The sequence below is a fragment of the Danio rerio genome, chromosome 9 (assembly GCF_049306965.1).
Source record: "Danio rerio strain Tuebingen ecotype United States chromosome 9, GRCz12tu, whole genome shotgun sequence".
In the NCBI taxonomy this organism is placed as follows: Eukaryota; Metazoa; Chordata; class Actinopteri; order Cypriniformes; family Danionidae; genus Danio; species Danio rerio.
The window spans coordinates 21,884,236-21,905,426 of NC_133184.1; the positions used below are offsets into that span (position 1 = coordinate 21,884,236).

Here is a 21,191-nt window from a genome sequence, read left to right on the forward strand (position 1 = left end):
AAAAAAATGTTGATCCATTTAGACAGAAGTGACAAGCTTTACAGGTTTATGTTGGTTTTATATCTCCTAAACACAAATTTTGTCACAGTTTTAGAGCACACCAACATATACATATCCCTAAAACAGACAGAAACTAACATCTATTTTATTTAATTATTTTTTTATTTCATTGGACCTTTAAAAAACATGTTATGGCATAAAAAAGAACATTTCAGGAGGGTATTTAATGACAATAGTTTTGCTACATGGCTTTTTTATTTTGCCAAAAAGAGAATTAATGCATAATTAGCTTATTAAAGGCTCACTCATGGCGTAATCGCATAAAGAAGGTATGAGGACAAAGATTTTGCCCCATGTGCTCTGGGGCTTTTGGCACCCCGTACCTTCCCTATCAGCGTGCCTCCCTCTCAGTCCTTCTGTCACTCGCTCTCCATCCTCCTTTTCCTCTCTTTTTCCATCCCATCTCTCAGTTGTGCCCTCAGCAGCTCCTGTCCCTGCTCGTGTCTCTCCCATCTTTACTATTCATCTCTTTAAAGGCACCGCCTACCACAGATGGACAACCGCGGTGACCAATTAAACAACACCTCAGGATGGCCGCAGTTACAGGCTTTACCATCTGATCAGTCTGCTGAGGTGCTTTTAATGTACCCAAGTGTACGAAATGTTGCATTGTGAAAAAGGGTACGAATAAACGAGTTTCTGATTCATTACATGTGCCATGGTGTGTGACTAACAGTTGCGCCCGTGTGTGACAGCATTACGTGTGGGTGAGGAATTGCTCTCGTAAACCCCGCGTAGGGAGAACCGAGGCTTCTCTGAAGGATTAAGGCGACAAAGGCTGTGCAGCGCTAATGCGGCGGCTGGTAGTAAACCACAATGCAATGGTTTCATATCCTTCATGCCGAGCCAATAAAATATTCCCTGTGTTTAAACAACTACAAATACCATAGAGAGCAAGCCAGTCTGTACTTTAGAAGCACAAAAGAGTCTGCAGGAGAGGTCAGTTCCATTTATTTGGTAGACTGAGCAACCACCATGGACTCACGGTGAGAAATCAGCCGTACAAAGGGCCAAGCTAATATCATAACTGGCCACGAAGGGTGAACAGAAACAGAAGGAAGGCTTCCAAACAGGGCAAGCCTTCAGCTGGACTGTGGGCGACAAAAGAAAAAAAAAAAAAAAAAAAAAACAGGACACTGCTCTCTTAAAGGAACAGCTCTACCAAATCAAGAAAATTCTGTCAATTTTTATGCAAACCTGCATGACTTTACACATTTTAAACATAATCTTATATGTTCCACAAATTAGGTTCTAATTTCCAACCCTGTGACAATATTTGGTAACACTTTATTTTGATGGTCCATTTGAGTATTAGTAGACTGTCTGCTTTATTTCTGTTGATAATGCTCCTTTATCAGACATTTAACTGACTATAAGAAACTTTGCAAGTACATGTCAACTTACACTAACCCTAACCCCAACCTCAACCTAACAGTCTACTTTTAATCTAATGAGAATTAGTTGGCATGTAGATGCAATGTAAATAATATTCAACAACTGGACCATTAAAATAAAGTGTGACCCAACATTTCTGCAAAACATATATTCCATAAAGCTTTCTAAGTGAAATGTGTAGTGATTGAACTGCAGTAAAACCATTTATTCCAAAACCGATGAATGTGAATCTTCCTATTCTCAATTACATTAGTTGTCATGTGTTCTTTGGAAAGTATGCACTTTGCAAATGAAATGCATGTTGAGTGGCACTGAAATGTTAATGCTCTGTTGCATTTGAAAATATCCTATTACCTACTCTAAACCCAATAACAAAGCCAATTAACGATGCTAATACAATACATTTCCTAAAGCTAACAAACTAGTTTAGCTTGCTTCTACAAGTCATTGAGAAGCTTTATTCCTGCTTTACATGACTTGCTGTAAAAAGCTTAAAACATTTTTATCAGAAATTTTAAAACTACTATTATTGTTTGTTTGTTTTTTTCTTGATATTTAAACTTTAAAAAGATCATAACACTGGGAGGATTTTTTTCTAATTGTTACCATTCTGAAAGTTGACTGGATTTGAAAACAACCCTTAATTTAACATTTTTAAGTATATTTGATGTTTTCCTATAATATATCTTGTTAACTACTTCAAAGCATGAATATTAGTCTAGCTTCAATACTTTTACTTTTCCAATTTTTTATTAATTGCCATTTTCACAATGTACCAGCGCACTCTGTATGTGTGATTCTGTAACAGGAGAGATACCAAGCAAGTTAGCATAATCAAAAAAGCCTAACACATTGAAATGCTTATATGATGAAGATATCCAAACATATTAGAGCTTACAAATCCCGTTTTGAGGTCTTGCCCGCATTTTGCAAACAACCACACAATAAATAAGACCTTATTAACCAATAATCTGCCAGTGTAATTGTAATATGTTCTGTTCATTGCAACTGGAATTGCAGTGGACTGTATGTATATAGTAGGGCTGGGCGATAAAATCGATATAGATATAGATATAGATATATTAATAAAAAAAGTTTGGTATGTAGTTTTGGTAGGAAGCGTTATTGTTTTATTGAAATGTGGCTGCTAAGGGCCTGCCTTAAAAGCAAGTTTAGGGTTTTAGTTTGTTATTTTCAATGGAGGCGCGCACATGGGAGCGACATGCACATGGTGTGTAATCGGCACACACGTACCACACGCGCATTTTCCATGTACACCCAGTTGAAAAACCTTTTTAAATGCCTTGAGTGCTTAAAATAACCAATCTGCATTACACTTTGTATGGAATTTACACATTTCAGTTAAAATGGCAGACTAATTTCTTCAGACAAAAGACACAAAGCACGAGTTCGCACTTGTCACTTCAGGTCAGAATAACAACACATGCGAAAATGATTGCCATTTAGCAGAAGTGAGGAGACTGTAAATAAAAAAGGATGTCACTGGAGTGGCTTTTTGGTTTCTTTTCTTGTGCACCCCAGCCACTAGCACCCTATCTAAAAGACTTTTTAGCATGGGGGTTATGTAGTTATTCAAGTTCACAATTTGTAATGTTGCAATATGTATTTGAATATTGATGGCTGGTGCCTTGCAGATTTTGTTTGCAAAGTTTGAGGTTTACAGTATCTTTATTTTTGACACCTTACAGGTGATGATCGACCTTTACCATTGCACACACTTTGTAACATTTTATTCATCAAGTTTAAGAGTCTCTTTAACACTTGTTTATTTTATTACAAAGAGATGATATATTTAAATATTTTTGTTTTTGATTATTAAAATTATTTGCCTTAGTAAAGTTGGTCAATTAAAATAAAAAAAACTATATTTGTAAATGTATTGTTAAAAAATATTTAATAATTATCGATATCGAATGACATGTAACATGATATTGTGACATTTTTTTTTGCAATATCACCCACCGGTCCAAGAATATAGTATGCATGTATATAGTACATAGTATGCATAGTAAGCTTGTCTTCTAGAAGTTGATGAACAAGGCGGTCAACCTCTACAGAATGTGAAACCTTTAACAACTTCAAAAGACACAAGACAGAGTAAACAGTGACAGAACTTTCTTTTTTGGGTGACCTATTCCTTTAATGCCCAGCCAGACTGCCGGATGACGGGAGGCACTGAGAGCAGCAGATCTGCATGGCAGGGTTTGCAATTGAGCGGATGCCCAGGGGTCTGGCCGAGATGCAAGAAAAGGGGATGGGGCGTAGAGGCACAAATCCAGGTGGACAGCAGATGCAACCAATGAACAACAGCTCCATCGCAACCATGAGGCACAGGGTGGGATGCACGAGAGGGGTGAATGAATTTTCCCTACAGAATAGCAGGCTGGGCAGTGGCGTCTGTGAGGAGGGCACAGGTGGCAGCATATGTGCTCTGTCCTGGTCTACTGAATATGGCTGACATAAGCTTTAGGAGATTAGCAGAACACACAACCTCCATTAAATCAGTATAGCAGAGGGGAGCAGGAGGCAGAGATATATAATTACTCAAGGTCTGGCCTTTTCTAACATTGACTAGATTTAACCAAAAGTGCCCCGTCATGCTTTTTAGACATTAGCTTTACATAATGTATATGTATAAAGATGTCCAGAATAGGGTGATGGCTTCAGAATTTTATAATTGTTGAAAATGTGATTCAAAAGTGATTGAAATTGATTAATAGGTCAAAGTTTTTGTGCATGTGTGTGTGTGTGTTTTAATCATAATATCTAGTTCAGTGTTTCTCAACCACACTCCTGGAAGACCAATGAACATTGTCCATGGCTGTTTCTCAATATGCATTCTTCAACGCTCTTGCTTCCTCTGGTTCTCGTGAAATGTCATCATCAACAGCCAAAGTTCATTTCCAAAACTCAAGACCGCAAGAACGGAGGATGCTTGAATGTTCCCAGATGTGTTCTTGATATCGAGGACGCACCGACGCAGACTTGAGCAACAAACTTGCTCGATATGTCTCAGAAGTCATTGCGACGAGTTAAAGGAGGTGGGAAGCACAGCATTTTATATAGATTTATTATTAAAGTTCAGAGATATAATTTATTTATCTTAAGAGTTTCCCTTAATGAGCTGGTGAAAGTAAACATTCACATTCACATTAACACATTAAAGGTGTTTATTTGCTGAAATCTGTATTCAAATATGTTTTATTTGTATTGTGCAAAGTATATTTGTAAGGTTTTTGTTCATGTTATACATATATTGAAAATGGGAAAAAAAAACAATAAATTGTTGTATGAATGCTGTAATGATTAAATAATTTTGAGTTATAAATGGGTGAAGGTCATGTGACCATCAGGAAGAACGCAGCATCTCATTTCTCACAGGACGCATTCTATGTTCTCGCGGTCTCCAGTGTTTTGTTTTTCCAAGGTGACCTGGCAAGACCGGTCTTCACAAAAACACAAATCCATTCTCTGCGTTCTTGGAATTGAGAAACAGCCCATGTCTCCTTAACCAAACACACCTGATTCAGATCATCAGCTCATTAGCAGTGACTAGGGATGCAACGATAATAGATTTCAGTTGTGCGATTATAGTCTGAAGAATAATCTCGGTTTTATGGTTATCACGATTACAATGCATTCATTCATTTCAAAATACTACTAGTTTAGAAACTCACATGAAAACTCCTCATATTTTAAAGTGTTATTTATTGCTGCTCAGTAACAAAATAATACAGTACAAAATAATAATTAAAAACAAACAAACAAACAAAGTCCACTTCTCTTTGAACTTAAAAATAAATGAAAAATGTTTTTGACATTGAAACATACGTAATAATTTTACACTAAAAACAAATGTCAGAACAATAATTTAATAAATACAATTATTAAGTATTTAAAACATGATTTGTCTAATGTAAATTTAAGTTAAGTATTTCCCCTTAAAAAGGAACAAATGTCTGAAAGACACTTTCGATCAACTACAATGTAAAATTAGTTTTTTTTTTCTCTCTTTAGAGTAGAAATGTGTATATTCCATGCAAAGTATAAAGCTGATCAGTTTGTTCTTGTCACAAGACTCGTGGTGCACTTGCAACATTCTTTCAACTAGGTGAGCCTGGACAGAATGAGTATGTTGCACCATGTGTGTCGCTCCCAATATGTTCGCAAGCCGCATGCCTAAATTGGAAATAACGAACTTGGGTGCACAAAAGACACAGTATGTGAACAACCCTTTAATAGCCTCTGCCATAAGTAATCCAGTGTGCATGCATATTAGCCTCAGTGTACAAGCTCGAAACTTTAAACTAGTGCACAGTTGTCATAACTTTAAGTTGCAGCAGTTTTGTTCAGTGCAGAAACAGGGTGTTTAGAATCTTTTAACAATAAATTAACTATGACAAATTAAAGCATGATTAATAGTGAAATTAGTTAAAAGGAGACACCCAAAACATGCAGAGTTGGTGGTCCTTTAGGGACATGGTTGAGAAAGACTGATCTACAGTTTTCCTACTTTCAAACTTTATATTCCCAGGACAAGGAAATAAGTCATAACTCATAAGATTTATAGTCCGAGAACTGAATAAATCTGAATAAATAAGTTTTCTATTGATGTATACTTTGATAGGACAGAACTATATTTATCTGAGGTACTACTGTTTGAAAATCTGTAATCCAATTATTCAAAAGATCTAAATATCGCCTTTAGTTAAATAAAGTTAAATAAAAAAAAATCAATCATTTTGACCCCTACCCATAAAATGTAGTTTAGGCTGATGCCAAAATATACCTGTGCAACACAAGATCACATATATAATATGAACTAACGTTTTGTACTATTATGATGTAGATACCTATGCGTTTTTTAAAGTCCTGTAAAAAGCAGGACATGAACTGTCTGCTGTCTGGTCACTGAAATTCAAGCAGAAATTGGAAAGCAGTGCTGACAGGAGTTAAGGATAAATCATGAGCGTGAAGTTGCTTTAATGAGCTGGATTTTAAAGACAACAGATTGTCAACTTTACCCTGTGCTGGCACCGCAACACGACCTGCAATGCATGAAAGTATAAAGAAAAATTTAAATACTTAAGCTCGAGTGGCTGAATAATCTTTATGGGTAGACGTTCAGTTAATTATTTCATTTAATTCCCCCTCACATTTTAATTAGATTCTTTCCAGCTGAATATAAATTGTGCTGGTCTTGAATTGAGTGGGTTAAAATGGGGATCAGATCAAATGAACAACTGAAAGAAGATGAAAATCTCCAGACAGGTTTTAAGGATATGAATACAGCAGGGCACAGTCGATTTGGATTTTAAATGCAAACTCACCCAGCTCTCTACCTCGAGAAAAAACATGAGACAGGCTGGAGATTTTTAGTAAGTATGCATAAATGCTCAGTGTGATGCAAGCAGAGAGAACGCATCTGCACTGAGTAAATGATGCACTTATCTTCAGGGCTTTGAAGAACTGGCTGCCTGGGCTGCAGATAAAAGGAGGTTTAAGAGTGTGTTGTCCCGGTTATACAGTTAAATGAGGTACAGGCTGACTGCTAAAAGTGGGAATCAGTTATACCAAATTATACTGACATTTGGGTTATAACTCAACAAGGCAGAACATGGAGATTGTTGAGGTTAATCTGCAGTCATTCTAAATTGCAATACATTTTCTTTATTTTATGTTTTTTTTATATCCATTAGACATGAATCACACATTGGTGGGGGACTCAAACTGTATTATTTACAGAGCAGTTTATGATCAAATATGGTATATATGAATGTGCATCTTGGTGGAATTAGTTTTGTTTGATATTTTGAAAAAAATGCTGGTTTTCCCATAGTGCTGCGTCCCAGCAAAAAGCTTCTCAAAAACCAAGAAACTCATAAAAGTTTCATAAAAACCCACATGAAGGAGAGTAAATAATGAGGTCATTTTCATTTTTGAGTGAACTGTGCCTTTAAGCATGGTTTATTTTACATTTGCATCATTGTTCAATTATATTTATCTATGCTTGTAATTTATTTATGCAGATGCACTTCTCTACAAAGTCACCTCCAATCATTTCAAATTAACAAATTCTTTCAAACGGAGCTACTCAAGCCATCTGGTGAAATAGTTTTTCATATTACAGAATATTTCACAGAAAATCGCAGTATTATGCAACCCAATTGCAATTAATTTTACTCTATATCATCTTTAGGGCCATATAAATGTTACACCAATAGGCATGTGACTGATGTCAAGGTATACCATGGTTTGGAAAAGTCAAGGTTTTAAAACCGGCAAAAATTTCTGCTATAAAATCCTATGGTCCATGCAATATTTTTCTTATGTTTTTTTTTATGACAACAGTATTTCCAGGAGAATAGATATCCAAAAATGCTGTTTTAAATTGTAAAGAAATCTGTGTTTTTAAAACGGCAGAAGTCAATAATTAAAAAGCTTTAGTTTTTTACCCAGACATTTAAACTATATATATATATATATTTTTGAGCAGTAATCACAATATGGGGTGACAGATATATTTATATCCAAGGTTATCTTACTGCCAGAATCTTATACCGCCCTATAAGATTTTTTGCATAATAGAAAATTAAATGCATCTCCAAGAAATCCTGAAGGGTTCAATCAAATGACAACTTTAACACTCGCATATTGTTTTGCCTCAGATATTCAACAATTATCTGTTTCCTTAAAAACAGAGGCTGAGACTACTGGAAACAGACTAAAGCTTCCTCATATTGTGTGACAGTACATACAACCACTTGTTCAGTATGATTACAATACAATTAAGAGCCCTAAAATGCACAGGTATGAGTTTGGTTTTTGACCTTGACAATATAGCAAATAATCAAATGTGTGAGCATGCAACTATATTTATATCACAAATACAATTCTGAAAACTGTATTCTGCTGATGTGTAAATGTAAAGTTTGGAAATTGTTCACATATCTACTCTAAATAATAGAAAGCTTGTTGATCTAACAGAAATAAAACTATTTCTTTTGTTCTTCGTGTTCACGTGGGTTTCCTCTGGGTGCTCCGGTTTCCACCACAAGTCCAAAAACATGCTCTATAGGTGAATTGGGTAAGCTGAAATTGTCCGTAGTGTATGTATATGAATAAGAGTGTATGGGTGTTTCCCAGTGATTGGTTGCATCTGGAAGGGCATCCGCTGCATAAAACATAGGTTGAATAATTTGGCGGTTCATTTCACTGTGGCGACCCCGGATTAATAAAAGGACTAAGCCGAAAAGAAAATGAATAAATGAATATGTACAGTAATAAAGTCATTTACAGTACAACTCGTGCTTGAGTTGTTCACAAACTGAAAAGGGACACAGAAGCCACTGTGGCCCTTTAACTCAAATTTAAACTAATTATGTCAGACGTTTTTAAGTAAATCAAATTTTTTCAATTCCAAATAATGAGAAAAGTGATTAACATTTTAATGAGCTGGGTGAAATGGTAATATCTTTTACCGACTCAAGGGAAAGTTGATTATTGATTCAGGGCTACAGTGCCGTTTTCCACGCACCAGTGCACCTCGACAGCCTCCTTTTTATGGCTTATGAAAGTGTGTATTTGCATGGCTCTGCATATGCATACACTCCCACACACACAAAGCAAAGGTGAGCGAGCGGTTGTGTACAAGACAATAAGCTGGGGAACGCTTGCAACAAAAGCAAGTGAATTTATAGCAGCATTAACATTTTTCAATGTCGCAAATAACCTGGCGAGCAAAGCGTCAAGGTCACCCCGATGGAAGATGTTACACTCATTCAAGGGACATGATTGTGGCACGACAGGTTTTAATGGGCTGCTTCAGACACTGGAAGTCAGAAATGCCCGAAATGATTTATCTGATTTATAGGTATCTTATTCATCTGTTCTTCAGCTTCGTTTATTGCTTCATAACTCTGCGCTGACCTGAAAGAGCAGAGCAGTCAGGAAGGTGAAGCGTCTGGGAATAATTATAAGCCTTGGTGAGCATCATAAAAGCATGCGCACTGATGAGCAGACAGGGAAAAGACGTACTGATGGGCTGTATGCAAATAAGTTCACAGTGAGAAGAGAAGGGCACCTTGAATGCCTGGCTTACATACGCGAACAGGAACGAAACACAAATATCTTCATCCAGGGGCGTTCAATCTTTCACACGGAGATCTACGATCATGCAGAGTTAAATTCAAACCCTTGATTAGTCAGTTGAGTTGTGTTTGATTAGGCTTGGAAGTAAACTCTGTGGGAAGGTTGTCAATAGGACGCCTGAATGCAATGTACGGTAAACTGAACCCATATTCTTTTGCATTTCTTTATTGCAGATTTGTTGCATTCATTAGCCACTGCTGAGAAGAGAAGCCCTGGGGTTTAGTGGTTTTAAGCAAGTCAAATCTAAAGCGAAGAAGCAGTGTGACGCTTCAGCCCATTTTCCCCAATGTAAAGATGAACCTGGTTGACATCCTCATAAAATCGGCCTAATAAGACACTCTCATTAGCAGAGAGCTTGTTATTGTTCGTGTTCTCAAGCATGCATTTGTTCCAAGTCATATTAATTCCATCACATGGCGGCTGGTTCGACCATTATTCAGCGAACTGCTCCAGATTGATCAAGCAAACACAACGGTCGTGGGAGGCTTACAATACTCTCACTTTTCCTCCCTCGAGCTGTTAAACTTTCTTCTCTCCTTATGCATTTTTTCCTAATAGGTCTCTCAGCCACTTACCGCTCAGTCCACCTCAATCTACTGATAGCCTTCTGGCAGCTCCTGGCTGGTAACGGTGGAGATTGTTCAGAGCGAATTACGGCTCTAATATCTTTCAATTACTGCTAAAGCCAATCTGGCTGTGCCGGAGGAGGAATCTCAGTACATTTTATGCCATTATGTCTTTACTCCAGGAGCTCCCTCCGATGGCCGACAGGCCTGTCAGGGAAATTGAAAGAAAGAAATCTTTCCTACAGTGCAAAACAGTGTAAATCGGAGGTGCCAAATGAAAGCATGTGAAAACCGGCAGCGACGTGATTGAAAAGTGTGAAGAACCACTCACACCTATGCACACACGTCCATTTTTTAGCACAATAGAATTTCAGATCAAAACAACTGATGTCTGGGATATTTTTTAGAAAGGGGGATGGCCCTCCTACCTGACAGATATCACTTTAATAAGTGTCATGTGAAATCACACCTTTTTTGTCACAGTATAAAAAAAGGAGGAGGAATACAATTAGAAAGCCTGTCTGCCTGTCATTCAGAGTTAATGTACTGTACTGTACATTGCAGTGTGCTTGATAAGATGTAAACAGTGGCATAGCGGACGGGCCCACAGGGCACGCACCGCGGGGGGGCCCCGCATGATTAGGGGGACCCCGCGTCGTCGCGATTTTCAATAATTAAAAATCCAGCAACCGCAATAATCAAACTCTTGGGAAAACCTGTGGTCGGAACCAGTTCACAGGTCTGTGTTCTCTGAACACCTCTCAAGCGGTGGACTACTTCATTCTGATTGCTTGCCGCCAATGTTGCCAACTTAACGACTTTTCAGACCCCCCCTAGCGACAAATCTTGCAACTTTTTTGTGTGGTATTGGAGATTTTTTTGTAGACTGTCATTTGTCCATACTGTACCGTCCCTACTCTTCTCAACGAGCTGCGTGTGATGCCGCCGGCCCCTCCCCCGCCTCACAGCACTGACAGGCGGCCCAGTCAGTCCTCGTACAGCAGCCTCTCCCACCTGCAGCCCGAGAACAGATCACCCCTCTGCGTACCAACGACAAATGATTTAGCACAGGCAGTGTGAAGGTATTTCCCTTGTACAGTCAAACCGATCTACTTCTCCTTTATTTTAACAATTTATTTGGACCGTTTATTCTTTTCTTGTTCACAATCACAGATATTTTAGTGACTTTAGTTTCTGAACTTGTCTGAGTTTATTCCATGAGAGATTACTGCACATTCACTAACGTTACACATCTATAATGATATACTGAATTCAAACAGCAATAAATTTAGTTAAATAAACATGCTTATATAAAGTGTAGTGCGATTATAAATACCCCTTTATTAACCATAGGCTGTTAAAAAAACAAATGGTATAACGTGTTGACGTCAGATTATATGCAAATTGGCGTATGACATATCCCCCCACTACACTAGGGGGCCCCGTCAGTGATCCCTGCAGGGGGGCCTCCGCATTTTGCGCTATGCCACTGGATGTAAAGCACCATAAACGAATGGCTAATGCAATAATGCATTATTGTTAAATATTTATAAATATGAATCATTGATTCATCCACATATCATGGCAAACCACATGCCATATATTATACACACATATCTTGTGTCAAAACAAACTTTTATTTTGGACACACCTAATGTTTGCCTGGTGCAAATTCATTTTCAAGGTTATTTCATGATTAATCAACATTATTATTCAATAAGGAGGTGGCGCAGTGGTGCAGTGGGTAGCATGATTGCCTCACACCAAGAAGATCGCTGGTTCGAGCCTCGACTGGGTGATTTGGCATTTATGTGTAAAGTTTGCATGTTCTCCCCGTGTTCGCATGGGATTCCTCCAGGTGCTTCGGTTTCCCCCACAAGTCCAAAAACATGCGATGTATGAGTGCGAATGAGTGTGTATGGACGTATCCCAGTGATGAGTTACAGCTGGTTAGGGCATCCGCTACAAAAAAACATATGCTGGTTAAGTTGGCGGTTCATTCCGTAGTGGCGACCCCAAATTAAAAAAGGGACTAAGCCGAAAAGAAAATGAAGGAATTAATTCAACAAGGATGCACTAACTTATCAAAATAAGATCATAAAGACATTTATCTTCAAAATCCTGATGTGCTAAAACCTAAAATAACCTACACAATCTCACAGCGATTTGTAACATTTTGATTTAGTGGCAAATTTGTATTAATTCGTACAATCTTATTCGTACAATCTCATGTCAAGCCTCCTTTTAAAATCCAACTTTTTCGTACGACTAATCTCATACAAACTCCTAGGAATCAGCCACTAAACTGACAAAACGTAAAATAGTAACATTTCCTTGAGATCAGGCTGAAAATAACAGCATACATGTTTTACAAACACAAACATCAACATGAACCAAAGCGAACGGTTTAATAAGAACCAAGATATCTGCAGGCGACAAAGCAGAAGCATGTACTGTAGATGCTGTATGTCAGACACTGACCAGCACCTCTGACGGACTGATAACAAGCTGATAACGGTGGGAAAATAACCTCCAACACTCCTCCACTCACTCCCAGCCTGCTTTTTTCTCATCTCCCTTCAACAGCCTTCCACTTCAGTTCTCCTCTGTTGTCATCTAGAAAGACTCTTGCTTGCCCTCATTCCTCCTCTGATCTTCACAACGTCTGCTCCTTTTTTGTTATTCTCAAACATCTCTTGTCTGGCTGGTTTAAGGGCCTTGTCCTGACTTCCAGAGAGCTGTGCAGGGGTCTGCTAATATAAAGACTGTCTTCCCTAAGACAGGAAGTGCAGCTCTAGTTCCTCGACTTCAGTCTGGCCATATAAACTAAACTCACGGCACAGGAACAGAAATATCAGTGCAAAGCAGAAGTGGCACACACGCGGTGAAAAAATAAAGAAATTGAGAAAAAATGTTCTCGCTCTGACACTCCTCACCCCGTTCCTTACACAAGAAAAGACCAAACGTCTTCCTAACTATGGCAGGCACAACAATTTAGCACTTCGCAAGCGCTCAAATCAATTTCCCTCATAGAGGTGAATGTACCGGAGTCGCAGAATTATGGGAGAGGACATTTTAGTTGGCTAAAAAGAGCTTTAAAGAAAGATCAAATATAAAGGAGACACAGATTGCTTTCTTCTATGCTGATTCTCTAAAAGTGAGGAGAGGAACAGCCTATCTCCAGCTCTTAGCTCTCCCGCTGATCTCAGCAGAAGTGCATTTAAAACACGCTTCCATTACGCTACATTACCCTCTCTACAGGATTCCAAGCGAACTCTTCACCCCTTCCAGCATCGTGTACCTCTTCATGAAGAGGAATATAGCTGACTCTGTGATATCATTTCATACTTAGAAATACACAGCATGTGTACAATACATCTTTAGAACATATATTGTAACAACTTACAATACATCTTTAGAACTTTTCAAATTTGTCAAGCAATGCTGAAAAAGCATGGTTTACACAGGTATAAGGTCACAGGCCTCAAAGACACATGAATATGATCAATTATAAAAAATATTATATAATAAATTATGAACTCAACATTGCACCTCATTGCGAATGATCACATGATAATGATGCTGAAACAATATATTGTGCCGCCCTATGTATATATTAAGTAGGGTGGCACAATATACTGTATTGTTTCAGTATCATTATTGCAATGTGATAATTCTTTGGATTTACAATGGGTAAACAATACATATATACATATGTATAAAACACACTGTTGAAGTCAGAATTATTAGTCCCCCTGATTTATTAGCCCCCTGTTTATTTTTTCCGCAATTTCTGTTTTTTTTTAACATGTTTCTAAATATAATAGTTTTAATAACTCATTTCTAATAACTGATTTATTTTATCTTTGCCATGATGACAGTAAATAATATTTGACTAGATAGTTTTCAAGACACTTCCATACAGCTTAATTAGGTTAATTAGGTTAACTAGGCAGGTTAGGGTAATTAGGCAACTTATTGTATAACGATGGATTATTCTGAAGACAGTCAAAAATTAGCTTTAAAGGGGCTAATAATTTTCACCTAAAAATGGTTTATAAAACATTTTAAACTGCTTTTATTCTTGCCTAAATAAAAGAAAATGACCTTGCTCTTTTAAACATCATTTGGGAAATATTCAAAAAAAGGTAAAAAAAAATCAAAGGGGGTTAATTATATATGTATATAGTATATATGTCATAATTGATCATTTTCATGTGTTTTGGGGGCCTGTGACTGTATAGTGATTTTAAAAGCATTAGGAGAATAAAAATATTAAGAAATTGCACCATTTGTAACATTAAAAGTGATCTATTTGATTGAATTATTTTTATTTTCATTATGCAATAACCTGAATATTGTTAGACTTTCAAAACAATAAAATATCCTTTATTTTATTTGTCTTTTTAATGATACATGCTTGTAGATGTATTATATTTTTATAGTATTATATTTTATTCTGATGCACTTCCCTACAGAATTATTCCAATCACTCTAAATTATTCATTATTTCCAAAAATTCAAGTTATCTGGTGAAATTGCATTCATATGGCAATATATATTGCAGAATAACAAAATATCCCAATGTTAGATTTTTAATCTAATTTAATATCGTGCAGCACTAATATTAAGCCATATACTTACTTGCCATATTGATAATTATAAGAAACCTTGATAGAAAAAGTAAGGAATAAATTGATTGAAAAAATATTTTTGTTCTGTTTTTTAATGTTGTTTTTACTGTATTTCAGGTCACATCAATAAAACTGCAAAAACATACACAAAAAAAAAACCCAAATTTAAATTGCTGAAGAAGCAAAAATATCTGAATAATAAGTTTTAGCTGCTTTCAATGTATTACAAAGTTTAATTTTGTCACTACATCATTTACATTTTGTGCATATACAAAAAAAATAAATAAATAAATAATTGCACTCAAAATGATATGCTCACTTTGGGATGCACATCATTCACTCTAACTTTCCTTTGGCAAATTCACTTCTTTATCAGAGCTCGCCACAGTAAAATGAACCGCCAATAACTCTGGCACATGTTTTACTGGCGGATGTGAGATACTTATTTTGAACAAATAATTACTTTGTAACTAAAACTAAACAAAAAAAAAAAAACATTTTCTATAAAGTTTGAATTTGTGTGGAATAATCTGGACTGCTTTTGCCATGTTGTCGTCCAGGTATTTTTTGATTTTGACATTATTACTTTGTCACATACTGCTTTTCACCCACTTCATAATAATGAACCAAACTGTTGTAAAAATTATTACATTTAGAAAGCCGACCAATATACCACAAAAGTAACAGAAATTAAACATATTGGCCACTAAAAATATACTGGGATAATACAAACCTTTACTAAAAATGATAAAACAATTCAAAACAAGAAAAGGCATAGCAATTGTGGCAGCAGGAACATCTGAACGAGACACAAATTTGGCTAGAAATAATTATTTTAGCCCACTAAAACCTAGCATGAGAAAAACTTAAAATATAGAAGGAAATCCAATGCAAAAGTATATATTAATTAAAACATTCCAAAAAGAAAAAAGAAACATAGTCTTCTAGCTTAAAGCATGCATGGCACATTGAAGCTATTAAAATGTACTTGAGGCAACTTCTTTTTATCCTCATATTCAAATTAGAATTGGGCTTGATTTAACAATATTACAGGTATGCCTCCTGACAGCATTATGCACAGTGAGAATCTTCAGGATGCCGCTGAGGTAAACATGGACTTCACTGTATCAAACATTACTCACACACTGTGCCAAATTCTCATAAAAACTCATTCCCTTCCCTGCAGGTTCATGACTTAATCCTCAACATCTTTTAAATGAGTCTAATCAAGAATACATCTCCAGAAGGTACAGCATCTTAATATTCGAAATGTATTTACACTGCTCTCTGGTAAATAAGCATATTTGTCCAGGGATAGTTCACACAAAAACTGAACTTCTATCATCATTTACTCACCCACAAGTGCCTACAAAAATGTTTAAGCTATGTTTCCATCCTCTTTATTTTATTTATTTTATGTTTTATGCACATTTTAGAATATATTATAGAAAATACTTAATTAAATTTATCCAATAAGAAACAATATGCATAATCTACTATAGGAACACATTTACCAAGCAAATTCCAAGATGTGCATCAAAACAAAACATCTGTGTGTTTTAACAGATCATGTAATAACAAAAATGTGTGCGATAAGAGGGCATTAATGGACAACTAGTGGACTGACCACACTGTAAACTCTACACTCACACTCTAAAATGTTGTTTTGGTCATTCTAAAATCCCTCAGCCAAAGTCTGTCATTAAAATGGTTTGGTATTTTGGCACAGATGGCTTACGCCCGATTCTCAAGGAGCTTTAGAGTCAATGCTTGACAGAGGGTGTGTCTGAAGTTGGGGCTGATGCAATTGTCATAGCAGCATCAGCCAATGAAATTAGGCAGCAATTGGCTACTGTCTGAGCTGGTGTATTTGCATACAGTGATCTGATTGGCTGATGCTTCCATTGGCACTTGAAAAGCTGAGAAAGTCCCAGCTTCTGCAGCGAGCAATGCCACTGAAGTGGCGCTGACGGACCCACAATTCATTTCGGCAACGCTTCACATCACCCATTCAAAGTGAATGTAAAGCACTGACGCTAACGCCCCATGTGTATGGGCCATTAGCATTTAGAGTTCAACTTCCCGCTTTCTAGCTTTTTCAGCTTTTTCCAAGTTCTGACTTTTCCTAATACCATCTGCTCTCTGTCTCTCAACAACTTCAAATCCTATCAACATACAGTTGAAGTCAGATTTATTAGCCCCCCTGAATTGTTAGACCACCTGTTTATTTTTTCCCAATTTCCGTTTAACGGAGAAAAAGGTTTTTTCAACACATTTCTAGCTATAATAGTTTTAATAACTTATTTCTAATAAATGATTTATTTTATTTTTATAATGATTTTTATATGTAAATAATATTTGACTAGATATTTTTCAAGACACTTCTAAACAGCTTAAAGTGACATTTAAAGGCTTAACTAGGGTAATTATGTTAACTGGGCAGGTTAGGGTAATTAGGCAAGTTATTGTATAATGATGGTTTGTTCTGTAGATTATCGAGAAAAAAATATAGCTTAAAGGGGTTAATAATTTGACCTTAAAATGCTGTTTAAAAAAATAAAACTGCTTTTATTCTAGCCGAAATAAAACAAATAAGACTTTCTCCAGAAGGCAAAAATATTATCAGACTTACTGTGAAAATTCCATTGAACTGTTAAACATCATTCAGAAAATATTTTAAAAGAAGAAGAAAAATTGAAGGGGGCTAATAATTCTGACTTCAACTGTATATCTACTGTCCTATCATAATAAAGGCAAACATACCAAGAAAAAAAGATCAATATCATTAACTACAGAACGGCTGGTCTCTCACCTCCATAAGCACGTTCATTGCATTTCATCTTCATCTTTGCAAATTTATTACATAAAAAAAGTTCCACAATGGCTTTTCCTACTGCAATAAAATCCGTTTTTCATTTTGATGATAGGTGCCAGGGTATCAGAAAGTGACAATTTTGTTCTCTTGGACTCATTAGATAGAAATGGTGCTTTATTTTTTTTTTAATGATTTATGAGCAGTTCCATGCAAATGTCAACCTTACCATGAAACAAAGAAGCTTTCACAAAAATAGCAAAGCCATTTTTATGTTTTTTTTGTTTAAGCAAGTACTTTACAGTACTGTGAAAAATACTCAAAAATGACTCTGTCAATGTTTTCAAACAATTATATTTAATTTACTAAAGTCACACAAGTGCTAATTTCACATCTGTCACATCCATAATGGAGAGACGTCACATCCATAAAGGAGCTTTTTCCTCATAAATGTAAAATACTATAAAATCATTCATGTTTGTTCTTTAGATAGGCAACTCTATCCTTCTGATTAATACTTTCTTTTAGTTTGTGCAGTTTAATTAACAGAAATTCTAAGTAATTTTGTCTACTGTAAACTCGCTTTTTTGGTCACATCCATTTTTACTAATATATTTTGCTTATTTATAATATTAAAAAATGCAAACAGATGGATATTTTTCGTATCTCATAACTCTGTGGTGAGTTGTTTTGAAAAATATAAACAGATGTCTCAATATAATCTTAGCATATACTTCATGTTTTTGAGTTTTTATTGCAAATCTCACATTTATTTTATTAATTTATATATTTTATCTATTTATTTAATAATTTATTTTGCTAATTTTATTTTGACTTGCTAATTCTCAACACCTATCTACAGGAGGCTTGAAAATAAAACATCCATAATGCCGGAATAGCTCTTATGCAATATTCCTGCTTTGCCCCAACCCTGAGATCATTAAATACTCTAAATGAAAACAAGAATGTTTATTCTTCACTCTCAGAAAAAAAGGTACAAAATTGTACCTTTTAGGGTACAAATGGCCCGTCACTGGGGTGGTACCCTTAAGGGTACAAATTTGTACCTCTATTTAAAGGTACAAAATTGTACCTTCTACATTTGTACCCTTTAAGGGACAATTTTGTACCCTAGACACTGAAGGTATAAAAATGTACCTTTTTATATTATATAGTATTTTCAGGGTACTGACCCAGGCATTTTGATCCTTTGGTGACTGCATGCACAAATAAATAAATAAAATATTTTGGTTCACAGATGTCCATTTTTATTTATTAATGTAGAAATATTTCATTACAACTCACAACTGAATGTGTTAAGAAATAAAATTACACAGCAAGTATAAAGCAGACATGTAAAACAGTAAAAAGAACAATTTAGATAACAAATAAAAACTAAATAATCTACACTTAATACAAAGAGCACAAGAATACTGTTTAAGATTTATAAACACATTACACAGGCTACATCAAGTACTGCACTTTATAAAGTCCAAAGTATTTGTCTTTAGTCAGAATACTCGGTCATAATAAATAATTTGTTATCAACATTTTCTCTGTATTTCAGAATGAAGGCAAACTTTCTCTATAAATTGCTTCAACTGTGCAGAAAACCAAATACATCAGTAGCCTCTTCCTCAACATCAGTAGATTACTCCTCAAGTGGAGTTGTAATTTGGTGCAACACAATATGTGTTTATGCTTTTGGTAAACATGACATGTAAAGCACTCATATCTGGAAAATGTTCTTTGATAGTCATAAGGACCAGAAGTTATTTAAAAATTTGCTTTATGCATGAATGATAGCAGTGTGCTGGATTAACTTGATGATTGTGATTATCCCAAGAGCATGTAAAGAAACAAAAAACAAGGTTGATCCCTCTGGTAACTGGAGTAGGTCGAGGCTTGTCACCGTCCACCGTTCATTCAAAACATTCCACTGCAGAAACATCAAGGTGTTCTTCTAATAAGATGGATATGTCAAAAATGTATATTCGTCCACATCATTAGCCCGGCCAATCGCAATCCCATCAACTCTGAAGACTGTCGTGACTCGTCTTGTTAACACAGTTGTCCAGTCGGTGGCCTCCTCCTGTACTTGAACTGTTGGATGTGGTGAAGATGATTCACTGTAAATGACAAAGCAATAATTACTTTAATATCAGTCACTCTATCACTGATGAAGAGAAAATTAACATGCATAGAAAGTAAAATAATTAATATTCACTGATTAAAAAAAAAAAAGTATCACAGATTAAAAGACTAATATAAATTTCATTCATTCAATTTTTTTTCGGCTTAGTCCCTTTATTAATCTGGGGTTGCCACAGTGGAATGAACCACCAACTTATCCAGCATATGTTTTATGCAGCAGATGCCCTTCTAGCTGCAACCCAGTATTACGAAACATCCAGACACACTTATTCACACACACATTTATACACTACAGACAAATAAGCTTACCAAATTCAGCTATAGCGCATGTCTTTGGACTTGTGGGGAAACCGGAGCACTTGGAGAAAACCTTTACGAACACTGGAAGAATATTCAAACTCCTCACACAAATGCCAACTGACCCAGGCGAGGCTCGAACCAGCGACCTTCTTGCTTTAAGGTGACAGCACTACCCACTGCGTCATCCTAATATAAAGAATATCAAGCATTATAAAATGCATTTATCACAGCATATACTGAACAGAAAACAACATACGCACCTGAGCACAAAGAAATGTTGAAGTGTCTCGCTTAACAAGGCTGGCAACATGAGAAGTGCTGCTGTAAAATCAATTCCTGGAACATAAGATGTGGCATACAAACAAATATGAAGTAATCCATACAAAGCTAGAATTTAATAATATTAATCAAGTGGAGAAAGTTTAGAAAGAGTACCTTAGAGTCAGGTCCATAGTATTCTTCAGTTGATCTCTCATCTTTCGATGAAAACCTAGAAAATAATTTTAAAAATGTGGGTGTACATTTATTGTTGTTTGTAAGTAAAAACCTACAAATTTAAAATAGTATGTAAGCCATTAAAACCATGGTAAAGGATAATGAGACATACTTACATCTTGTAACTGAGCCATGCTTTCATATGACATGCCTTCATTGGTCTGATGCTGTTAGGCTGCATTCTGTTGTTCAATCTTGTCCTGAAAGACAATTGGAAACTTCAAAAACTTCTGGAAAGCAATAAGATAAAGCAATAACTATTTATTTATTTTGAGATATTAATAAAATAGGTAAAATAGCCCAAGGTAACGTTACCAGTTTCAGAACAGATGAGACAAATTATTACATTAAAGAACAAAGTATAACTTAAAACGTCAATTTATACAACGTGGTATGTTAATAATTCTACATTTAGATAAGTATAACGTTAAACGATAGTAAAGCACCAACAATTCTGGACATGAGAGTTTGTGGACACTCCTCAACATTAATGTAACTTAGACACTGAAACGAAGATATGTACAAGCATACACACGCCACGTTTGTAACTAGCCACGTTTACATAACCAGTCGCTTTGCCGGTGACAAAATTGTGATTTTTCT

At 35.9% G+C, this 21,191-nt stretch overlaps 1 protein-coding gene and 1 long non-coding RNA gene across 2 annotated transcripts in view; one reads left to right on the forward strand and one right to left on the reverse strand.

Annotated features, from left to right (window-relative positions):
• Positions 1 to 21,191, reverse strand: part of igsf3 (immunoglobulin superfamily, member 3) — a 296,199-nt gene that overhangs the window by 196,573 nt on the left and 78,435 nt on the right. The window lies entirely within an intron of this gene.
• LOC141376107 (uncharacterized) lies at positions 7,141 to 11,971 on the forward strand. Its single transcript, XR_012385302.1, has 2 exons — positions 7,141 to 10,779; positions 11,695 to 11,971. It is a non-coding gene; the product is annotated as an uncharacterized lncRNA (long non-coding RNA).